Source organism: Littorina saxatilis, linkage group LG1 (genome assembly GCF_037325665.1).
Source record: "Littorina saxatilis isolate snail1 linkage group LG1, US_GU_Lsax_2.0, whole genome shotgun sequence".
Taxonomy (NCBI): Eukaryota; Metazoa; Mollusca; class Gastropoda; order Littorinimorpha; family Littorinidae; genus Littorina; species Littorina saxatilis.
The window spans coordinates 106835064-106859169 of record NC_090245.1 but is presented as its reverse complement, the minus strand read 5'-3'; positions in this window follow the sequence as shown (position 1 = coordinate 106859169).

Below are 24106 nucleotides of genomic sequence, written 5' to 3'. Positions count from 1 at the left end.
AAACTCATTCGTAATTCTAACAGTGATAAGTTTTCGTTCAAATAATTATGGGCTTACTTTTTTTACTTCAACACCTCCAGCCTCTGTCACTTGAGTCTCTTCCTCAAGCATGACAAAATTGTGACGAAGTACACTGTGAAACATCCCGGTGCAGCTTAGCTGGTGTACACTGAGTTTCACAGAGATCAAGCTTTGTCGCACAAGCACACACACGCAGGCAGGCAGGTACGCACACGCACACACACACACACACACACACACACACACACACACACACACACACACACACACACACACACACAGTCATCCTTTTTTTCCAAAACACAATTCATTGCCGCGGAATTTTAAGTTGGTGATGAGAATTGGCATGAAAAAGACACACAAAAAGCTTCAAAAATACAGCTAATCTGTCTAAGTTAATGAAACATGGAGGTAAGACTTTGCTTCAGCTAAGCCTGGCATGAGATCGTGATTTCAAATATGGCAGCCATGAATTACGCTTCTCAAGTTACTTGCGTTCATTATATGAAAATGCAATCCGTCTTGTACCTTGAAAAGTTGCAATTAAACTTTGATTACCTGGACCAAATTTTGTACCGTGCACTTTTTTCTTCTTTTTTCCCGTTTCCCGTTGTGGGGATCCTTCCTTTTCGTTGTTGTTGTTTTTCTTGTTTTTGCTCTTCCTGTTTTTCTGTCTTTCTTTTTCAATGCTTTTCTTTTAACTTGTTTTCTTCTGTTTTCCTCCTTTCTCTTTTACTTGTTTCCTGTCTCTAAGTCTTCCAAGCTTCTTTTTTTCTTTGTTTTTCTTCTTTTGTAATTCTCTCAGGTTAATACAGGCAGTGTGACGTGAGAGATGAACCTTACCTCACAGTGCGCTGATAGGATCACTTCAAACAGATAGGATCGCTATTTGCGCTACCGAAGGTGCAAGCCGTATTGACAATGACAGAATGTGTCCACGTTTTCGGCACACGCGAGAACGGTCTCAAAATGAGGTTACGAGACGCTGACAGGTATTGGGAGCCTAAAAGAGAGAGAGAGAGAGAGAGAGAGAGAGAGATAGATATAGAGAGAGAGAGAGAGAGGGGGGCAGAGAGATAGAGAGAGAGACAGACAGACAGACAGACAGACAGGGCGAAGAGAGAGAGACAGACAGACAGACAGGGCGAAGAGAGAGAGAGAGATAGAGAGAGAGATAGAGAGAGACAGACAGACAGGGCGAAGAGAGAGAGAGAGAGAGACAGACAGGGCGAAGAGAGACAGAGAGACAGACAGACAGACAGGGCGGAGAGAGAGACAGACAGACAGACAGACAGACAGGGCGAAGAGAGAGAGAGATATATAGAGAGAGAGATAGAGAGAGACAGACAGACAGGGCGAAGAGAGAGAGAGAGAGATCGAGAGAGAGATAGAGAGAGACAGACAGGGCGAAGAGAGAGAGAGAGAGAGATAGAGAGAGAGATAGAGAGAGACAGACAGGGCGAAGAGAGAGAGAGTGAGAGAGAGACAGTGAGAGACAGACAGACAGACAGACAGACAGGGCGAAGAGAGAGAGAGAGAGGGGCGAAATAGAGAGAGAGAGGCAAAATAGAGAGAGAGAGAGGAGAGAGAGACGAAAAGAGAGGGAGAGAGACAGAGAGAGACAGACAGACAGAGAGAGAGAGACAGAAAGAGAGAGAGAGAGAGAGGAGAGAGAGACGAAGAGAGAGGGAGAGAGAGAGATAGAGATATGAAGGTAGAGAGGGAGAGAGAGAGAGAGAGAGACAGAGAGAGACAGACAGACATACATAGAGAGAGAGAGACCGACAGAAAGAGAGAGAGAGAGAGGGAGAGAGAGAGGGAGAGAGAGAGATAGAGATACGAAGGTAGAGAGGGGGAGAGAGAGACGAAGATATAGAGGAGAGTGAGAGGGGGTGGGGGATAGAGACGGGGGAAGAGAGAGAGTACGATGGAGACAATACCATGGACAGATAAGGAGCGACAGACAGCACACTCAGATGGAGAGGGGGAGACAAAAGAGACTTAGAAAGAAAAGGAATACAGGCAAGCAGACACATTCAGACAGAAAACAGTTTCAAAATGAGATGATTTTGAGAGTTCAAATCCGACGAGTGAAGACTGCATGTCAACCGGTATCAAACGTCAACACGGGCGATTCGTTGTCGCGATGAATGACTATCACAATAATAAATCCCTTAATAACCACTAACGTTCACAAAGCATCGTAACCCATCGAATAACCAGCACAGTTTAGAAAGCAGTTCAGTGTTTATACAGATTTATGCGACTGTAAGGCCAAAAAATAAAAGTCTGTTTACGGTATCCCGACCGACCCTATTTTTTCGCGCGACCCTAGACTTTTTTTGGCATTTGGGAGAAGAAAAAAATAATAAAAAAAAGTCTTTGTTTTGGGGCAAAATAACTTAAAAATATGTTTTTGGGGGAACAAAAAAAAATCCCGACCTACCGACCCTATTTTTTTTGTCTATGTTACCGTAAACAAACTTTTTTTTTTTTGGCCTGATGCAAATTTTCCCAAAGCATTATTTACTTTTTGACAACTACTAAGCCCGCAGAAGCAGAACCATTTTAGAACGATGCGAGTTGATAAGGACATGCGAGAGGGAAAAATCGAGGCAGGAGGAGGAGGGGGGGGGGGGGTGGAGAGTGAATGTGATAGAAAAGGGGAAATTGGATAGGTGGAGGCGGGGGTGGGGAGAAAATGCCTTGGAAAGCGGGCTAAAAACAAACATTGTCAGAAGCACAATACCTTTGAAGAGTATTGGAAGAGGCATTGTGTCCTCACAACACGTACGCTCTGATGCACCCGTTATCGAATTGAATTAACTGATGCTCAGACGATTATTGTTCTCCGTTTTCTGTTCTCATTCCACGGGAACCTCTGTGTGTGTGTGTGTGTGTGTGTGTGTGTGTGTGTGTGTGTGTGTGAGTGTGTGTGCGTGTGTGCGTGCGTGTGTGTGTGTGTGTGTCTGTGTGTGTGTGTGTGTGTGAGAGAAAGAAAGAGAGAGCGTGAGAGAGAGAGAGAGAGAGAGAGAGAGAGAGAGAGAGAGAGAGAGAGAGAGAGAGAGAGAGAGAGAGAGAGAGAGAGTGCGTGTGTGTGTGTGCGCCCAAACGCGTAGTATTCACACGTGTGTGTCTGTGTCTTGAAGGTGTGTTTGACACCTTATCAAGTTCGGAAAAATAAGACCACAGCCGGGTGTCATAACACCAGACAATGGGAACACCCTGCTTCTCTTACGCTCCTCTTACAAACCTGTTTTGCCACGCAGGCACAACATATTTTGACACAGCCACACAATCAGGAAAGAGTCAAACAAAAATTCCGCTAAACTTTTAAGAGAATGTTGCGCTTTTAGGCAAACATCCTTGCCCTATTTCCCACCCGTGTCAGTGCAGTCGAAAAAATTCAGGATGTCCTCACAGCACTGTTGACATATTTCACACACTTCAAACAGCACAAAAGAACAAAAGCAATAATAAACCTCTCAGATCAGACGCAAAGATCCCCGGTCCTGTGCTTTCTTCTTAGCAGCGGGAATTTTCTATTTCCGTCTAATCTGATAGACCCGCAAGACAGTTAAGGCAGAGCTGTTAAAAACCCTGAAGAACCTTTCACTCAGTCAAACTGTTTTGTCAGCTTAATTGACTGAGAGACGTGCGTTTTAATCGGATAGCACCTGCCCCCTAAGTCAAAAAAAAATTGGTGTGGTTAAGGTAACATAGCCAAAAAAAAATAGGGTAGGAAGGTAGCTATAGGCAATCACATTTTTTTTTTTTACTTTGTTTTCTAATGTGTACAAATTAAACCTACTTGACAGGGAAATAAGTGTGCGACTCGAGCGCGTTCGCTTTCATTGCGTTTTCTGCACTCGTTTTCTTGTTTTTTGGGGGGTTTCTTTTGACAAATATAATAAAAAGTTATAGGGTCGGCCCCTAAAAATAAGGTAGGTCGGGTTACCGTAACCACACCTATTTATTTTTTTTAGGCCTAATGACAAAAAGCGTAGGCAAGATTTTAACAGATTCAGTGAATTCCATTTGCAACAGAAGTCGAACTGTGCATAGTGCGCAGATACGTTTTAAAATCAAAAAGGTTATTCTCCTCAGTTCTGCACGAAAACTCATATCAAATTATTTGACATCAGAGGTATGCTGCGAAATGACCGGGGTTTTTTTCTTACTTTTACGATCCAGCCGGGTTCATTGTAAACTCTAATTTAAAAGTACAGTCTTTAAATGAAGCCATGCCCACTGGGTGTGTCAGGCATGCCGTGAAGGCAATCACGCAGATTTATGTTCATTAGTTTTACCCAAACTTCTTTCAAACTTTAGAATCATGTTTCCCGGTGGCGTAACCATTGAATAATGGCGTTTTCAAAATCAACAGACTGAAGCAGATACGTTACAAAATTTACGGATTCTACAAGAATCCAAACCAGTAATTTGTGACCGCACAAACTCTCAGCTTTTCCGCCTTTCAATTATTCACTGGTGCCAGATTTCTTTAAAGCCACAACCACACCTGGCCATGCTTTTACACGGGTTAAAACCATCCCTTCACTTTTGACAAATCCCCCCAAAAAACAGCATTGGTGTTCTCTGTGCAGAGCAGGACTTGTTTGATGAATGTAATTCTTAACATACACCAAACTGCAAACTGCAAACTGCAAAATTGATTCGTCTTAAAAATATTTTACTCTGCACCGAGAGCAGTCAGGATGCTGATGTTTGAAATGTGTCAAAGTGGATGTTCTCATCTCACGTACAAGCCTGGCTAGATCTGAGATTGTGAGCCCAACTGTTTTCACGGAAAAGAATGTGCCTTTAACCCAAAACCTTACAGAATAACACTGTGAACAGTCAATTGAGCTCTCGGTCCGTGTTATAAGACTAATAGGTAGCCTACAGTTCAGCTTGGAAGGAGGAATCGGGATAATCGTTTCACACTTGCCTGTAAGCTTTGATAACATTGAAATCCGTGACAATCCGCGCTCGAGCTTCGTTGCGTGTGCACAAAAGGGGGGTGGGGGGGGAGGGGGGGAGGGAACCAGTGATCAGCTTACCAGTAATGTCCAGGTATGTCTCGCGCCAGTCGGTAAATCGCAAATCTGTTGACGGCTTTCATTGTTGTCTATACACAGCTCACAGTACTATACCTGCCACACTAGACGCTTCATGGATGGATCCTTTTGTTACACGACCTTCGCTAATAAGGCCACAAAAAATAGGTGTGGTTACGGTAACATAGCCACAAAAAAATAGGGTAGGAAGGTAGGGAATCACTTTTTTTTTAAACTTTTTTTTCTAATGTGTACAAATTAAACTTACTTGACAGGGAAGTAAGTGTGCGACTCGGGCGATTTTGCTTTCATTGCGTTTTCTGCACTGGTTTTTTTTTTGTTTTTTTTTGACAAATGTAATAAAAAAAATATAGGGTCGGCCCCTAAAAATAGGGTAGGTCGGGTTACCGTAACCACACCTATTTTTTTTTTTAGGCCTAATCCCTGTGTCGTGTAGATATGGAGAGGAGCTAGGGGGTAGGGGGCAAGAAGAAGGGGGGGGGGGGGTAGGACGAAGCGCGTTAGGAGTGGTTGAAGGAGGGGGGGGGGGGGGGAGTGTGTAGGGCTATGAGGAGAAAGGACAAGAAACTGAAGGCCTTGCTTAGAGTGTGAAGATCTCTGGAAAAGATTTAGTTGAGGTCCGATGCAGAAGGATTCGTTTGCTCTCTTCTTGTCAAAAAGATGTAGCCTATTTTGTTGATATTTGATAGGTTTCTTCGATTTGTAAATGCCACTTTGCTCGTATCTCTACAGTAACAGTGTTGTTAACGGTGTTTTGCTTATTGCCTAGAAGCAATGGCATAAAAGTGAGTGCAGAACCTTGCATCTGCATGTGAGCACAATGCATGACGACGACGACGACGACGACGATGATGATGATGATGATGATGATGATGATGATGATGATGATGATGATGATGATGATGATGATGATGATGATGAGGAGGAGGAGGAGGAGGAGGAGGAGGAGGAGGAGGAGGAGGAGGAGGAGGAGAAGAGTTGGCCGGCCAACGTCTTCCTCTCCCTGTCTGTCCGTCTGTCCGTCTGTCTGTTTGTCTGTCTGTCGGTCTGTCGGTCTGTCTCCAAACCAGCTTTCATTCTTCCTTCACTTTTGCTTTTTATAATGCGTTCCGCCTCATCATCTTTGCCTGGAGTCGGGGTGGCAGCTAGCCACCCATACCCGAAGAAATGTCTGCGTCAGCAATTTCACCTAAAAGCTGCACGATTACAGCAAAACGACTCCTCATGAAGTCAACAGCGAGAGAATCCTCGCTGAGCAGCCATCCATTATTCCAACAATTGAACAATAGCCTCCCCGCTCTTCCGCAAAGGGTTCGCTTCAACAAATGGCGCGAATGTCACGCGGCAGGGGAGGCCACTTCAAACGACGGCATGTATAGTTTTCCATAAAGAGGAGTTTCGCCCCCTGATGAGCAAGAATCGCGGCGGAGGGCACGGAAAGTTAGTATATTACTGGAATGTCCGATGAGCTGGGTGGGATCCCAGGCGCCAGAAACCACACAATATAGGTATTTTTGAAGCTTAGCCAAAGATGCTATGGCAAATTGTTTGTTTGTTTGTTTGTTGTAAGGCGTGAGTCCTCAAATTATCTTTGTCACGCGATAGTGACTACATATATATAGGAAGATTCACAATAATTGTCTGCAAAACTAAAGCCGAACGCCTGTGGATCTGCAATAGCTGGCGCCCAAACCAAATGTACATGTTTTTGAAGATGCTGTGTTTGTTTTCATACGCCACGCATTAATTTTGTATTATTATCGCGCTTCTTTGTTATGTTTGAAATACAAAGGGATATAGTGCTAAAAATGGAATCCGTGCCTACTGCGTGTTATACAAACTGCCATGCCCATGGTATGGTCTTGAACAACTTGTACAGACCTACAATAAACCATTAAGACTGCAAAATGTAAGCAGAACAATGGTGACTGCGCGTGAGAGCGAGAAATAAAAAGACCAAAACAATACTGTACTCACGTGTTTGACGAAGACGATACATATTATTCGTATCGTCTTCGTCTTCGTCAAAGACGTGGGTACACTATTGTTCGGTCTTTTTATAACTACAAAATGTAAACAAGAAAGAAAATATGGAAAGAAGGAAAAAATGCCAAAAAAAGAAATTGATGTCTTTTTATTACTACAAAATGTAAACAAGAAAGAAACAAGTCGCGTAAGGCGAAAATACAACATTTAGTCAAGCTGTCGAACTCACAGAATGAAACTGAACGCAATGCCATTTTTCAGCAAGACCGTATACTCGTAGCATCGTCAGTCCACCGCTCGTGGCAAAGGCAGTGAAATTGACAAGAAGAGCGGGGTAGTAGTTGCGCTGAGAAGGATAGCACGCTTTTCTGTACCTCTCTTCGTTTTGACTTTCTGAGCGTGTTTTTAATCCAAACATATCATATCTATATGTTTTTGGAATCAGGAACCGACAAGGAATAAGATGAAAGTGTTTTTAAATTGATTTCGAAAATTTAATTTTGATCATAATTTTTATATTTTAATTTTCAGAGCTTGTTTTTATTCCAAATATAACATATTTATATGTTTTTGGAATCAGAAAATGATGAAGAATAAGATGAACGTAAATTTGGATCGTTTTATAAAAAGATTTTTTATTTTACAATTTTCAAATTTGTAATGACCAAAGTCATTAATTAATTTTTAAGCCACCAAGCTGAAATGCAATAGCGAAGTCCGGCCTTTGTCGAAAATTGCTTGGCCAAAATTTCAATCAATTTGATTGAAAAATGAGGGTGTGACAGTGCCGCCTCTACTTTTACAAAAAGCCGGATATGACGTGGGACACAGAAGCTTTCGATCCTATTTGAAATCTTTGGACAGCTTCTATAGCGACAACTGAACTCTGCTTGTGACGTTTTGTGGGACGTGCAATGATTCTGCTTTTGCAATTCGTTTCGTTTAAGTGTCAAAATTATTCTTTCTTTCTTTCTTTTTCCTTCTTTTTTTCTTTCCTTCTTTCTTGCTTTCCTGCTTTCGTTCAATGATTATACTGTCCCCAGCGAATACGATAAACCCAGCCTTCGTGGACACCGCAGATGAACACAACTCTGGTCTTTGTTAAAGCGGTCAGTCGCATCTGTTGAGAAATGTACCCCCACTTGCTTCCTGTCCCGGCCTTTCCATCTCCACTCCCAATTACCAAAATTGTTGTGTGTTCTCTCCAATCTCAAGTGTTGTCGCAAGGCGCCAGAGAGGTCTGAGGCAACCATGTTTCCCCGCGCAGCCTCGTTCTTGACTCGTGTTAGAATGAGGTTAACCGAGACTGAATCTGTCAATCACAAGTCCTTTCGGCGAAAGACGCTGACTTTTTGAAAAGGTGTTCGTCGCATGTCCCTAAATAGCCCAGCTGTTACTAACATTTGAAAAGAGGACGAAGGTATTTTTACTGGGGGCAAGATATACTTAATTTGTGTTGTTGTTGTTGTTGTTGTAATTGTTGTTGGTGTTGGTGGTGGTGGTGGGGGTGGTGTTGGTGGTGGTGATGTTGTTCTTGTTCTTGTTCTTGTTGTTCCTGTTGTTCTTGTTAGAATGGTGGTGGTGATGTTCTTGTTGTTTTTATAGTTCTTGTTTGTTTACAAGTCTGTTTGCTTGTTTGTTCTCTTTCTTTTCTGGGGTCCTGATTTGGCCTATATGGTCCGCTGGACCCAACAAGCAACAAGAATCAAATCTCTTTCTCTTCTCTTTCCTTGTTTTCCAGCATGTATGCATTTTACGTACGGATCACTGACAATTGGAAATTGTCTTCAATACATGTTATTTTGCTGGGGTAGCTCTTTCAGCTATACCTCAACTATTCATTTTCACTTGTGACTTCTGACTGTTGGAGTTTAAAGATCATATAGTACGTACCTTTTTTCGGCCAGACCAGCAGACGGGTTTGGATTCAAGAACAGCGTGAACATGTCAGTTTCAGCCGTACAGGAGCGAGTAGGCATGGTGTCCGATAACGCTTGGTCAAGACACCAACGAAAGGTGAGCGTCAGTGTGGCGACTTGAGATGACGGGAGAACATCGACGGGAGAACATCGGCTGAAGACGAGGCTAACACGACGTCCTGTGGGCCCTTGAGTACATATCATGATACCATTTGACTGGTGTACCGAGTCCTTGGGCTGTAGCGTCTTTAGGGCCGAAAAGTTCGCGAGAAAGTTACCAACTGGTTTGGAGCCAGCCGCGTGTTTGGATTGGTTGAAATTGGGATTTGTTGTGATTTTTACGAATCAGACCCCGCGATTTGTTCTCACCTGGTTATGTGGTATCCACTTTCGCTTCGTGCCCCTCAGTCCTGATGACGGGGAACAGCGCATGAAGACAGGGCAAACACGACATCCTGTGGAGAACAGACCATCATGATACATGTACCATTTGACTGGTGTACCGAGTCCTTGAGCTGTAGCGACGTATGGTGACGGGGGAACAACAGATGAAGACAGGGCAAACACGACATCCTGTGGAGAACAGACCATCATGATACATGTACCATTTGACTGGTGTACCGAGTCCTTGAGCTGTAGCGAGCTATGGTGACGGGGGAACAACAGATGAAGACGGGGCAAACAGGACATCCTGTGGAGAACAGACCATCATTATACCATTGGAGTCTTTGAGCTGTAGCGACTTCTGGTGACGGGGGACAGCGATCGAGGACAGGGAAAACACCACAGAGTCCAAGGCGCTTCAGTTCAGACCATGATACCTTTTGACAGGTGTACCAAGTCCTTGAGAGGTAGCGACTTCTGGGACAGCGACCGAGGTAAAAGAAAACACCACAGAGTCCAAGGCACTTCACTTCAGACCATGACACCATCTGACAGGTGTACAGTGCAACCCTCCACTTAAGACCCGCCTTATTTGAGACTCCCTCTAGTTTAAGACCTCGCTTTTTCAAATTTTCTGTACATAACCTCAGTAAATTTACCTCCTTGTTAAAACTCCCTCCTTTAGAAGACCTGATTTTCTGTTAGCCTTTTTTCTTGGTCTTAAAAGGGGGATTCCCCTGTACCGAGTTTTTCAGCTGGAACCTGTCACTGGGACATCTGACGAGGTCGATGTCCTGAAGGACAAACATCTGTGGGGTTCCATCTGCTATTGGGACAGAACAATCTGTTCATGGGACAAATTCAAGGTCACCTACCATCCCCTTTCATGACGGTCACTTCCCGGTACGCCGTTTCCGATTCAGCACTCCCCAGTTTTCGTCGTATGAACTAAATATGGGGGGTGGGGGGGGGGGGGGGTGGGGGGACAAATGCAACAAAATAATGATTCAACTTAGTAACTAACGTTATCAACGCCCCTCAACATGCACATGAAGTTCCCGTAATATTGAAGGGGTTGAAGAATAGTGCAATATCATATTTGATTGTATCCCTTTTATGTTTTATGTTTTATGTGTGTCGTCCTATACAATTGTTGTTATAATCGTTTACAGGCAGGCAGGGTGTGCCGAAGAAAAATTTCCATTTTTATGTAATATTTTAATGGACAATATTTTTTTTTTAAATAAATAAATAAATAAACGTGCTTAATTTGTTAACATACACTATTTTGTGCTTCTACGCTTTCCCGTTTGGTCGATTTAAAATCGCCTCAAAATCTTGCAGAGAAGTAAATAAAACAAGAAATTCCTCCGAGGTAGGAAAAACACCCCCGTGAAAGGGAAATAACCTTCTCAGTTGGTGGCAGTGACTGAGTGAGAATGGTTATTTCCCTTTGACCATTAATATTTTCCCTCTATAATCCTTGTATAAATTTAATCCACCAATAACTCCCTAACCGTGTGTTTGACTGGTCCCAAATTTTGTAAGGACCGTCTCAGGAATGTATAGAACCTGTTCACCAAGTTTGGTGACGATCGGTCCGTTCATTCTTGAGATCTATATGCGAACACAAACACACAAACAAACAAAACAAACACATCGACCGAAACCTAAACACACCCCTATACCGGGGGTGTAAATATGCGACTGGAAGGATCTAGGATGGAGAAAAAGACAATAATGATCGGAGATTGTACAATATGCTCCACATTTAGACAATAATACTTTAGGTTTTTCATTCGTTCTTCATCGAATTACCTCGCTTCATACTGATTGTAGAGCCTTGCCTGGGTACAAAGAAAGCTCACTCTTTTTTTAAATAAAACAAAACTCAAAACTTGGCTAAATGTAAAAATATGAGCCGCTCGACTTGGCCAAAACCGGCACGGTTGGCCTAGTGGTAAGGCGTCCGTCCCGTGATCGGGAGGTCGTGGGTTCGAACCCCGGCCGGGTCATACCTAAGACTTTAAAATTGGCAATCTAGTGGCTGCTCCGCCTGGCGTCTGGCATTATGGGGTTAGTGCTAGGACTGGTTGGTCCGGTGTCAGAATAATGTGACTGGGTGAGACATGAAGCCTGTGCTGCGACTTCTGTCTTGTGTGTGGCGCACGTTATATGTCAAAGCAGCACCGCCCTGATATGGCCCTTCGTGGTCGGCTGGGCGTTAAGCAAACAAACAAACAAACTTGGCCAAAGGCAGAGCGGAACGCCACACTTCACTTCACTAACTTCCTCTTTTCCGCGGTGAAATCATATTTCATGCGTCAACGGTTCCCTTACACATTATGCTTTGATTGTTACAAAACGTGCCATACTAAAACCCTGTCTAACTCAGAGTAATCTTTTCTGATTCACTTCAAAGCCTGACTGTCAAAGCTGGCACGAGAGGGCAAAATGCCTAGCTGGCAAAATAAAAAATTCTCTGCCAAAAAAGTGGATGTGGGTGTTGACCTAAAACCCCCATTTCCGTTCTGCTCAAAGAGTTGCGTAGGTCTCCTCAAATCTTCTTTTCCTTATCTCTGCTAATTACCAGACAATTGCCGGGAGCGTCCAAATGAATGTCTTTCTTTCAAGTCGAAAATCACTTGGAATGTTGCGAAGGATGCTGCCGCTCCAAAGCAAGGGAGATAAGCAAGATGAGCACGCAATAGGAAGCAGACGGCATCAATATTGCCAAGCCAGCAGCATTTTTCTTTGACGTAACTGCACCAGGAGAAAATCGTACCAATTATCCACTAGAATCCCATCTGTGCTTGGGCCTTTCAGTGCAATTAATGTCAGGACTGAAAATATAATCTTCCCCAGATAAAAACGCATACGAAGTTGCTATACGTGAACAGAGAAAAAAAACCATCCTTGACGATAGAGATTTTGTAAAAAAAATTAAAAAAAAGGCTGTAAAAAAAATTGTAAATTGAGAGATTGTTTAACACTAGCTGGCATTCCAGCTTACGATTGTTTGTGCAATGCTTTGATGTGAAAATAAACAACCTGTCGTTTCGTATTCATGTTTGAATCCTATTTGGTTTTTTCTGTCATTGTTTTCTCGTTACTTTTAATTCTTTCTCTTCTTGGTTGTACGGTAATAAAAAGGGAACGGAGGGGGAAAACTATACCGATTATGGGGTATGAGGGTATGCACGAGAAAGTGCCCAACTGGCTGAAACCCAAGCACGAGGTCGGATTGGTTAAAATGTCAAACAAATCTCAATGTTAACCAATCCGACCCAGCGCTTGGTTCCAACCAAGTTGGGCACAGTCTCGTGCACATAACCCCAACAAGACAGGCCTGTTTGCGTCATTACTGTCAGTGTCACTGGCTTGGCGTCACGTTGTTCTCCGGCCAATGGAGGCAGCTGCATATCTAGATCTGCAACTTTTTCTTTCTTTCTGTTCATGTTGAGAAATCAGTAGCAGTTGTGTATCATTATTACTGGTGTTCTCGCAGTAGGTGGTCTCAGTCAAGACGCAGTTCATTTACTTCAATTAAAGTCAGTGCCACAGATTGACTAGACACAAAGCTGTTCTGCCACATTCTCTCTCTCTCTCTCTCTCTCTCTCTCTCTCTCTCTCTCTCTCTCTCTCTCTCTCTCTCTCTCTCTCTCTCTCTCTCTCTCTCTCTCTCTCTCTCTCTCTCTCTCTCTCTCTCACTCTCACTCTGCGTATTGATGGGCATACAGATACTAAGACTGTTTACCAAGTCGCATTCGATTCGCGCGTGATAACAACCGCGGAAATACAAACTGTCAACAGACCAAGTGTTGGACTGAAGAAATAACATGGTTATCCATGATATTATCCAATGTACATATCGCAATCGTTTCGATCCCCCCCCCCCCCCCCCCCCCCCCCACACACACACAATCTGTGTACGGGCCGATGGCTTCACAGTAAACCATTTCTGAGTTCTCTCTCTCTCTCCCTCTCCCTCTCTCTCTCTCTCTCTCTCTCTCTCTCTCTCTCTCTCTCTCTCTCTCTCTCTCTCTCTGTCTCTCCGTTTTACAAGTTTCTCTGAAACACCAAGCTTTAGCCACCATCTCAGTTTCGCAGTGAAAGTCAAATTTTGGAAACCCAAGTGCCTTCTTCTTCTTCTTTTTTTTTCGTCTTTGTAGTGTTGGTCGTCGTCGTCGTTTTTATTTTATTTGTTTAAAGCAATTTTGAGCATTAACTCAGTTGAATGAACATTTTTCGTTTCCGCTGTCCAATGATAAAATCGACGAAGAAAACCAGTTAATGAAATACAGTGAGGTTTAGGAAGTCTCATCCTTTCAGCTGCACCCAGGAGTGAAGCACTGACCCATAACAGTGACGTCTCGTCATACTTATATATAAATTACGCAATGTCTAGTGCACAGTGGCACCCCTTTGCCCTTTTACCTTATGGGCAGAATATACCTGCGCAGTTTCAGCGGCACAGACGACGCACTGCCTATTATTTTATGCCGCGATAGGGATTATGACGAGTACTTGGCCTGTTTTCCTTTCATGCAACGTGTAGCGGGCTGGGATAAGCTGTAGTGCGTCGTCGGTCCTGCTGAAGTTACATAGGTGAGGGGAGCCCCTTAGCCTACCACACCCAAACCAACACTCTCAGCGGCAGAATCCGAACACTGACACACGACACAGAAATCAAAAGCACGTGCAGCTAGAATGCAACGCACGCGCGGCTATGCAAATAATTTGTGGCTTTTTCACGCCAGCGGTAAGAGGAATGCGAGGAACGTAGAGTACCATTGTACCAGATCAAAGACTTTGTGGTCTGCATTTCCTGACCTTGTACCGCTGTTCCTGGTACTGTAGTATTCCTCTTTTCTTGCAGTTGTGCGTTGAAACCCATTTGCAGTGATTTTTTGTAAAAGCCCACTGTGACCTAAAACGTGGTGAAATCGCTAGCTGCTCAGTTTTAATTTCAACGTTGTCATGTCAAAATGTGAACAGATCGGCTGGTGGTTATAAGCTTGAAATAAAATTTGAATTTCAATACGAAGTTATGCTTTTGCTTGTTGTTTCCCAGCTTTGTGTTTGTCCTGAAAAAAGCTTCCATAAGCGAACATTTGATACTGTATTGTGCTGTCCTTGTATTATTGGTGAGTACAGAATTATTTAGTTTTTTTACTTACGAAGTTATTGTTACGACGGTGCCTAGGTTTAAAAGGGAATTAACTTATTAACGGAAGTTATGCACCTGGGGTTTCAGTCTGGATGTTCTGCATTCAGCAATATGCCTTTCTTAAGACTGGGCTGTTTTCCATACTTTTTACGTAGAGGGGGGAATCGAGACGAGGGTCGTGGTGTATGTGTGTGTGTGTGTGTGTGTTGTGTGTAGAGCGATTCAGAGTAAACTACTGGACCGATCTTTATGAAATTTTACATGAGAGTTTCTGGGTATGATATCCCCAGACGTTTTTTTCTTTTTTTGGATAAATGTCTTTGATGACGTCATATCCGGCTTTTTGTAAAAGTTGAGGCGGCACTGTCACACCCTCATTTTTCAATCAAATTGATTGATATTTTGGCCAAGCAATCTTCGACGAAGGCCGGACTTTGGTATTGCATTTCAGCTTGGAGGCTTAAAAAATAATTAATGACTTTGGTCATTAAAAATCTGAAAATTGTAAATAAAAAAATAAAAAATTTCAAAATGATCCACAATTACGTTCATCTTATTCTTCATCATTTTCTAATTCCAAAAACATATAAATATGTTATATTCGGATTAAAAACAAGCTCTGAAAATTAAAAACATAAAAATTATGATTAAAATAAAATGTCCGACATCGATTTAAAAACAATTTCATCTTATTTCTTGTTGGTTCCTGATTCCAAAAACATATAGATATGATATGTTTGGATTAAAAACACGCTCAGAAAGTTAAAACGAAGATAGGTACAGAAAAGCGTGCTATCCCGATCAGCGCGACCATTACCGCACTATTCTGGCTTGTCGATTTCACTGCCTTTGCCACGAGCGGTGGACTGACGAAACTACGAGTATGCGGTCTTGGTGAAAAAATGCAGTGCGTTCAGTTTTATTCTGTGAGTTCGACAGCTTGACTAAATGACAAATGTAGTAATTTCGCCTTACGCGACTTGTTTAATCTTTACTGGCAACCTAGTACCAAAAAATCTAAAACCAATAGTTGTTCTTCTTCTTCTGTTGTTGTTGTTGTTGTTGTTGTTGTTGTTGTTGTTGTGTTTTGTTTTGTTGTTGTTGTTGATGCAATATCTAATAGCCATTAATTGTTATGTGAGTGAGAGAGAAGACGTGAATGTGTCACGGGAGACTGTGTGTGTGTGCGTGTATGTGTGCCGCGTGTGCGTGCGTGCGTGCGTGCGTGCGTGCGTGTATGTGTGTTTGTGTGTGTGTGTGTGTGTGTTTGTTCGCCGCGCGCGCGCGAGCACACGTTCATGTGACTGTGATTGCTTGACGGAACTAACTGATCTTTGTGTGCAAGTTTATACGGTTCCCCAATCCGTTCCTAGCGCCAGGCACTAGCTGTAACTAGCAGAGTAATTCTTCTTCCAGAGTGTGATCTTTCAAACCAAAATTTCACTCTTTCGATACAATCAAGTCAGCCGGCTAGTCGTATAATCTGCCATCACTGACAAAGCCCATCCAAGCGTGCCAAAACTAATGAAATCTAGAGCTCCTCGACTCTTTTACTCATCAATACTGCCCTATAGTTTCACGGTTCGTGCTCATACGGAAGGCACACTCCGAGAATAGCAGACCGCTTACCAGAATAGACCGTCGACTTGTGCACGGTCTGCGAATTTGCGCTTGCACAACCTCAAGGGAACTAACTAGTCACCTGATAAAAATTGTTTGGGTTCGCTCCCTTGGATCATGTGTCAAAAAGCTTGTAGTTCCGCGTATCAGTTTACACCCCCAAAAAATCCAAAAAAGCCACGTGCGTTTGACTAAAGCATGTAACACGGGGGATAACCGGTCAAATGCCGAAAAGAAGCCGAATGCCGCTCATGACACGTGTGAAGGCAAGTTTTGTCTGTTTTCTAGGTATTGTTTGATTTATGTCGGGATTTAAGGTAAGCTACTGATTCAGCGATGACTAAATTTGTTTCTCGATGCATAAAAAGTCAGGGAGCGATTGATATTTGCCCGTAAATATCCTTCAAAGCTGAAAATGTCCGCGATCGAGCACCGGAAATGGCTGTTCGATGGGTTTTGCAAGTAGAAATGTGCTTTATTTCACCAAATCAGCTCGTATTTGGTATGGGTACGGGATTCTAGAGGACGAAGGAGTCATAAGAGGTGCAAAGAAGTGCTATTTGGGAGTAGAATAAATCTTCCGAGACAGTAGACAAGAGAAGGTCATATTTGAGAGAGGAGCGCGTAGGCCGATTGTCTTTCCGACAAGCGAATGATACAGCAGATTAATCATTCGTTTTGACCAGAAACCTAGTCTCTAGTTTTTATGAATGAGTTTTTTAATTAAAACAATCACGAGAACTCTCTCGCTTAGCCTAATGGTTGTTCGATGGGTTTCGCAAGTAGAAATGTGCTTTATTTCACCAAATCAGCTCGTATAAATTTGACATCGGTTTGGTATATATATATATTTTTTCTAATCCTACCGCGAACTGGATAGCAGACGCGGCACGACTGTTGCACCACACTTTGAAGTAATCCCACACTTTGAAGTAAATTACTTCAAAGTGTGGGGATGTGCCCCACACTTTGAAGTAAACCCATTTTTTACTTCAAAGTGTGGGGGGATCTTCCCACACGTTGAAGTAAACTCAGTTTTTACTTCAAAGTGTGGGGGGATCTTCCCACACTTTGAAGTAACTTACTTCAAAGCGTGGGACTTTTGCATTGCCTGTTTGAGCCTGATGATTTTGTCCAAAAAATGGCAGTCTTTTGGATGAGTGAACAGAAAAAGTGAGCGAGCCAAGAAACATAGTGATGTTTGTTATCAGGCTTTAAGCAATGTCCCATTGTTGAGTGTGACGAAAACTCGTGGTGACGATTTTAAAACATGTTGGGTCACGCATGGTCCAATCTTACATGGTCCAACCTTACATGGTCCAACATTACATGGTCCAACCTTACATGGTCCAATCTTACATGGTCCATATATATTATTGGACCATGTAAGATTGGACCATGTAAGATTGGACCATGTAAGATTGGACCATGTAAGGTTGGACCATGTAAGGTTGCACCATGTAAGGTTGGACCATGTAAGGTTGGACCATGTAATATTGGACCATGTAAGATTGGACCATGTAAGGTTGGACCATGTAAGATTGGACCATGTAAGGCTGGACATGGTAAGGTTAGACCATGTAAGGTTGGACCATGTAAGCTTGTCCATGTAAGGTTGGACCATGCAAGGTTGGACCATGCAAGGTTGGACCATGTAAGATTGGACCATGTAAGGTTGGACCATGTAAGATTGGACCATGTAAGATTGGACCATGCAAGGTTGGACCATGCAAGGTTGGACCATGTAAGATTGGACCATGTAAGGTTGGACCATGTAAGATTGGACCATGTAAGATTGGACCATGCACGATTGGACCATGTAAGGTTGGACCATGTAAGATTGGACCATGTAAGATTGGACCATGTAAGGTTGGACCATGTAAGGTTGGACCATGTAAGGTTGGACCATGTAAGGTTGGACCATGCGTGACCCAACATGTTTTAAAATCGTCACCACGAGTTTTCGTCATACTCAACAATGGGACATTGCTTAAAGGCATATGTACGCGCTCCCGTGTTTACAAAGTGTAGTTTGCCCATAATCGATGTCAAACGCACCATAAGACCATATAATGACGATATGTCACCATGCGCGGACCATAATACATGCATTACAGCTTGTTCTAGCCTCTGAAAAAGTGAGGATGTCAACAAAGCCGCGGTGTTAGCTCCCTTGCATCAACGTTACATGTGTTGCCAAATCTATAAATAGGACGATCCAGATCAAAATGAAAATTAACATATCTCAACATTGAAGGGGTCCTAGACCACAATATTTTGCAGGGAACTTAATTTAGCATGTCTCCAGCTGTTGGTAAAGCAATTAGCGTGTATAGTCATCGAGTACATATGCCTTTAAAGCCTGATAACAAACATCCCTATGTTTCTTGGCTCGCTCACTTTTTCTGTTCACTCATCCAAAAGACTTTGCCATTTTTTTTGACAAAATCATCAGGCTCAAACAGGCGATGCAAAAGTCCCACGCTTTGAAGTAAGTTACTTCAAAGTGTGGGAAGATCCCCCCACACTTTGAAGTAAAAACTGAGTTTACTTCAAAGTGTGGGAAGATCCCCCCACACTTTGAAGTAAAAAATGGGTTTACTTCAAAGTGTGGGGCACATCCCCACACTTTGAAGTAATTTACTTCAAAGTGTGGGATTACTTCAATCAATCAATCAATGAGGCTTATATCGCGCATATTCCGTGGGTACAGTTCTAGGCGCTCTGCAGTGATGCCGTGTGAGATGAAATTTTATACGGCCAGTAATTGCAGCCATTTCGGCGCATATTTACCTTTCACGGCCTATTATTCCAAGTCACACGGGTATAGGTAGACAATTATTAACTGTGCCTAAGCAATTTTTGCCAGGAAAGACCCTTTTGTCAATCGTGGGATCTTTAACGTGCACACCCAATGTAGAGTACACGGGGGGGGGGGGGGGGGGGGGGGGGAGTTCGGACACCGAAGAGAGTCTGCACACAAATTTGACTCTGAAATAAATTTCCGCCGAACCTGGGATCGAACTCACGCTGACAGCGGCCAACTGAATACAAATCCAGCGCGCTACCAACTGAGCTATATCCCCTTCAAAGTGTGGTGCAACAGTCGTGCCGCGTCTGCTATCCAGTTCGCGGTAGGATTAGAAAATATATATATATATACCAAACCGATGTCAAATACGAGCTGATTTGGTGAAATAAAGCACATTTCTACTTGCGAAACCCATCGAACAGCCATTAGGCTAAGCGAGAGAGTTCTCGTGATTGTTTTAATTAAAAAACTCATTCATAAAAACTAGAGACTAGGTTTCTGGTCAAAACGAATGATTAATCTGCTGTATCATTCGCTTGTCGGAAAGACAATCGGCCTACGCGCTCCTCTCTCAAATATGACCTTCTCTTGTCTACTGTCTCGGAAGATTTATTCTACTCCCAAATAGCACTTCTTTGCACCTCTTATGACTCCTTCGTCCTCTAGAATCCCGTACCCACACCAAATACGAGCTGATTTGGTGAAATAAAGCACATTTCTACTTGCAAAACCCATCGAACAGCCATTTCCGGTGCTCGATCGCGGACATTTTCAGCTTTGAAGGATATTTACGGGCAAATATCAATCGCTCCCTGACTTTTTATGCATCGAGAAACAAATTTAGTCATCGCTGAATCAGTAGCTTACCTTAAATCCCGACATAAATCAAACAATACCTAGAAAACAGACAAAACTTGCCTTCACACGTGTCATGAGCGGCATTCGGCTTCTGTTCGGCATTTGACCGGTTATCCCCCGTGATGTAAGTAAAGTTTAGACAGAAGATAGAGATATAATGTGGAACTAACAAGATTACAAAAATGTGGTTGTCGATCGTGAATTGTTCGTGTGAATGGTGACAAAATCGTCGACAAATGTCAATATTTGTAATTAAAACTTGGAGGCAACTTCTGTTGATTTAATCGATTTGGTTGCTGCAACTGCTGCTTCTGCTGCTGCTGCTGCTGCTGCTGCTGTTGTTGTTGTTGTTGTTGTTGCTGCTGTTGCTGTTGTTTTGTGTATGAGGCAGTGGTGGTTTTTGAGCTTAGGAAATAACACAAAGAAGGCACACACGCTGCAAGACTCCAGTCATTTTTTTATTTCGAAAATCAAACATCATAATAGTGAAAGTCGAAAACAAAAAGGCACTGTGTACATTGCAAAACTTCTGTAGAAAAGTGGATGGGGACCAGGAGTGGTATGCACGAAAAATTGACCTACTGGGTGGGAACCAAGCACAGGGTCGGATTCGTTGAAATCTCACACGTCTCAATGTCAATCAATCCGACCCATGCAATTTTCGATATCCCCTTTCAGTCTTCATGCCAGAACAGAGAAACACGCTCATTGAGTAGTAAACTCGGTGTAAAACCCAGTTTAGGTAGGGTAGGTGACGTGGAGGGACTATAAAACAGTGGGTTGACATTAAACAATCAAATATAGACCTCTGTACATAAGGGTTTTCGTTATCATTCCTACTCAGTCCTCGAGCATCCGCAGACGTAGATTGTGTCTTTATTCCTCGCGTGTTGTGATGTGATGCAAGCTATTAATAATCAATTTTCCATCCTTATGTGAACGTGAACAATAAAGTTTTCGTATTTGATATCTTCTGATCGTATCTCCTCTTATCTTATGGAAACTTCTCTTCTCTTCTCTTCTCTTCTCTTCTCTTCTCTTCTCTTCTCTTCTCTTCTCGTATCGTATCGTATCGTATCGTATCGTATCGTATCGTATCGTATCGTATCGTATCGTATCGTATCGTATCGTATCGTATCTTATCCTACATACGTGAGAGAGACACCCGTGAGATAATAATCGTTCAAATCACACGTGTGTATATCATGTAAATGAGTTCATGTCAAGCAAGTCTGGCAGAGACCTGTTTTTCCACTGCTTATGATGCCAAAGTCACCGAGACAAACGTCATTATAGAAACAAAAATTGCGCTCGCTAATTACCCTCGATGAATCTTTAGAACTAACACTGACGTCACGCCACACTTTCAGAGTGACGTTTCTTTGCCTAGACGTAATAGATTGCACGAGGCTTTAGAAGAGATCGAGGTTCCAAAACAAGCGTCTTCAATTTAGCTGCCTCGTCTGCAAGACATTTTCAGTAAAATACACGTAAGTACAGTATGTAGGATAAACAGAATACTACATGGCTTGCTGTGTCGTACCAGATTTACACTCGTTGCTTTTTCAAATAGTGAACAGCTCGCTTTCGCTCGCAGTTCAACATTTAAAAAAACAACTCGTGTAAATCTGGTACGACACAGCAAGCCATGTAGTATTCTCTATGTATCGTATCGTATCGTATCGTATCGTATCGTATCTTATCGTATCGCATTTTGTCTTTTTCGTGTTTTCAATGTGTCAGAGGGGAAGGGGTCAAGGAGCACATTCACTGATATGAATCATAAGCGAGGTAGAGTAATGGACATGAAAGTAATATCACATATATACATCATCATATATAAGTTTGCTGCCACTAAGTGACTGAAAGTCAGAAATGACTCACAACAACGAAGCCAATACAGTAGAACCCCCCTTTTAAGACCCCCAATGTAAGACTTCCTCCCTTTTAAGACCTTAGTTTTTTGAATTTCCTATGCATATCCTCAGATAATGTACCCCCATTTTAAGACTCCCTCCTTTTTAACACCTGATTTTCCCAGATTGTTGGAGGTCGTTAACGGGGGGTTCCACTGTACAAGGTATAACCAGTACAAGTCAAGCGGCATGCAAGCCATTCAGCAAAAGATTAAAGGTGCATTGACGCCTCTTTTTTAATACCCTCTATTATTAGACTCCCTCTCCCATAAGACCTCATGCAGTCAGACGTCGTCTTCACAGTCTCAATAAATTTACCCCAATTTTAAGACTCTATAACACTTAAATTTCTCACAGCCGGTTCAGGTCTTAAGAGAGAGGTACCACTGTACCGTCCTTCACGCGTACACCACCGTGTCCACCGACACAGTCTGTGCTTTCATATGGAATAAAGAACATCCTTCTACTTGAACTTATACCAAAACTCAATAGCGTCGTGGCATATTCTAAGCACAGTGGGATTTTGGTTTTGTGTATGCTGAATTAATTTGATTCAGTAAATTGACATAGGTGTCAATTTATACATTAAATTCCTATAGCCCCCCCCCCTCCTCCCCCATTGTGCACAGGAAGCAGCAAGGCTGTTGAATTTTGTTATGTGTTTTATTGAAGATAAAGGGTGCCTTTATCCCTGAACACGTATTTGGAGGTAATTATGATCACTTCCTCGCGAAGGAATGTACCTTTAAAACCCAACAACGATAGATGAGTGAAGAAATGCAGCCATTGTTATAGACGTTACGATGCCATAACCGTAAGGAGACATAGGGGAGACTACAAGAGGCCACGACAAGCACACTATTGTTCAACGAGTTCTGAACAACAATGGCGTGAAGCGACAACCAGTAAAAACAAGTCATACGGATACATGATACATATCTAACGATTGTTTAAAATAAACACACACACACACACACACACACACACACACACACACACACACACACACACACACATACACACACACACATACTCGCACGCACGCACGCACGCACACACACACGCACACACGCATATATATATATATATATATATTTATATATGTATAGGTTACAACACGAGTGGTTTTTTATATGGCTTGTATTTCAGTCAAGACCCAGCGGATGAATATCATCGGGAGACACGAGCCTTTGGCGAGTGGCTCTCGATTGATATTCCCGCTGGGTCTTGACTGAAATACAAGCCATATAAAAAACCACGAGTGTTGTAATCTGTATATCCCATTCTACCATCAAACACAAAGTGTAGACTACTAGCGGCACTGTTGCGATCTGTGGAGCGTGAAACAGTGTTTTCAGCGAGACTTGGCCTTTTTGCAACCTTAAACTAAGTGACCGTCGCTGAAAAAATAAAACGAATGAGTGCATCTATAAGTACGCGGTAACACTACTTTCAGACCGTTTAAAAGCTTTAAGTAAAGGTTCATAAGTTGCAAGAAAGTAATGAAGTCGTATAGAAATCCATTTAGTTGAAGCGCACAATTCTTTTGCGTTTCAGGTCGGCGGAACGGGGAAACCGGTTTGGCCCCCATTTGGCTTACTCGACTCGATTCAGAATCGATTCCACGTTGTTTTTTTCGAACGCATTATTATACAATTAGTCTTATTGACAGAGAAGCAAATTTTAGGGAACACATATATATGTAGATTTAACCATTTGCTCCCTATTTGAAATGTATCTACATGTTTTGCGAGTGTGTTTGCTTGAACCTAAACTGGTATGGGTGCGAGGAAAACAGGACCCAAGTCTGTCACCGCCGCTTGATTGCATTTTGAAAGAATATGACTGGATTACGGAAAAATACACACATGTTAAGTTCTTAGACACCTTCATCGCCAATGTGGACTTACTGCAGAGCCAGGCAAAAGAGTAGACTTGCTCGCAAAACACGTGAAACAGCTGATGATAGCGAAGCCCAACCGTGCCAGGTAAGGACGGTCTGACAGATTCTCAAAAGTCGTCTGCTAACGAAGCAAGGGGAGGGTACTCGTGTTTTTGTTTTGGTTCGCTAGCATCTGGTTATCTTGTAAGTTGAATGTTCGTTTTTTCCCACCTGCATTGCTTTCATAATGAAAGAAACGTTTGCTTATTGCATCTCATACATCAGATCAGTTCTGAGATTCATTTTTGCGTGCAACTGATATGGTTTTCTGAGCCGTGCAATACGATTTTGGAACTTCATACAAATGTGTCACATTGTTCGGCGCGAGGTCAAAGGTCGGGAGCAAAGTAGTTCTTCGCCCAAATCGGAATCTGCACTATCATATATTTTTTTGAGT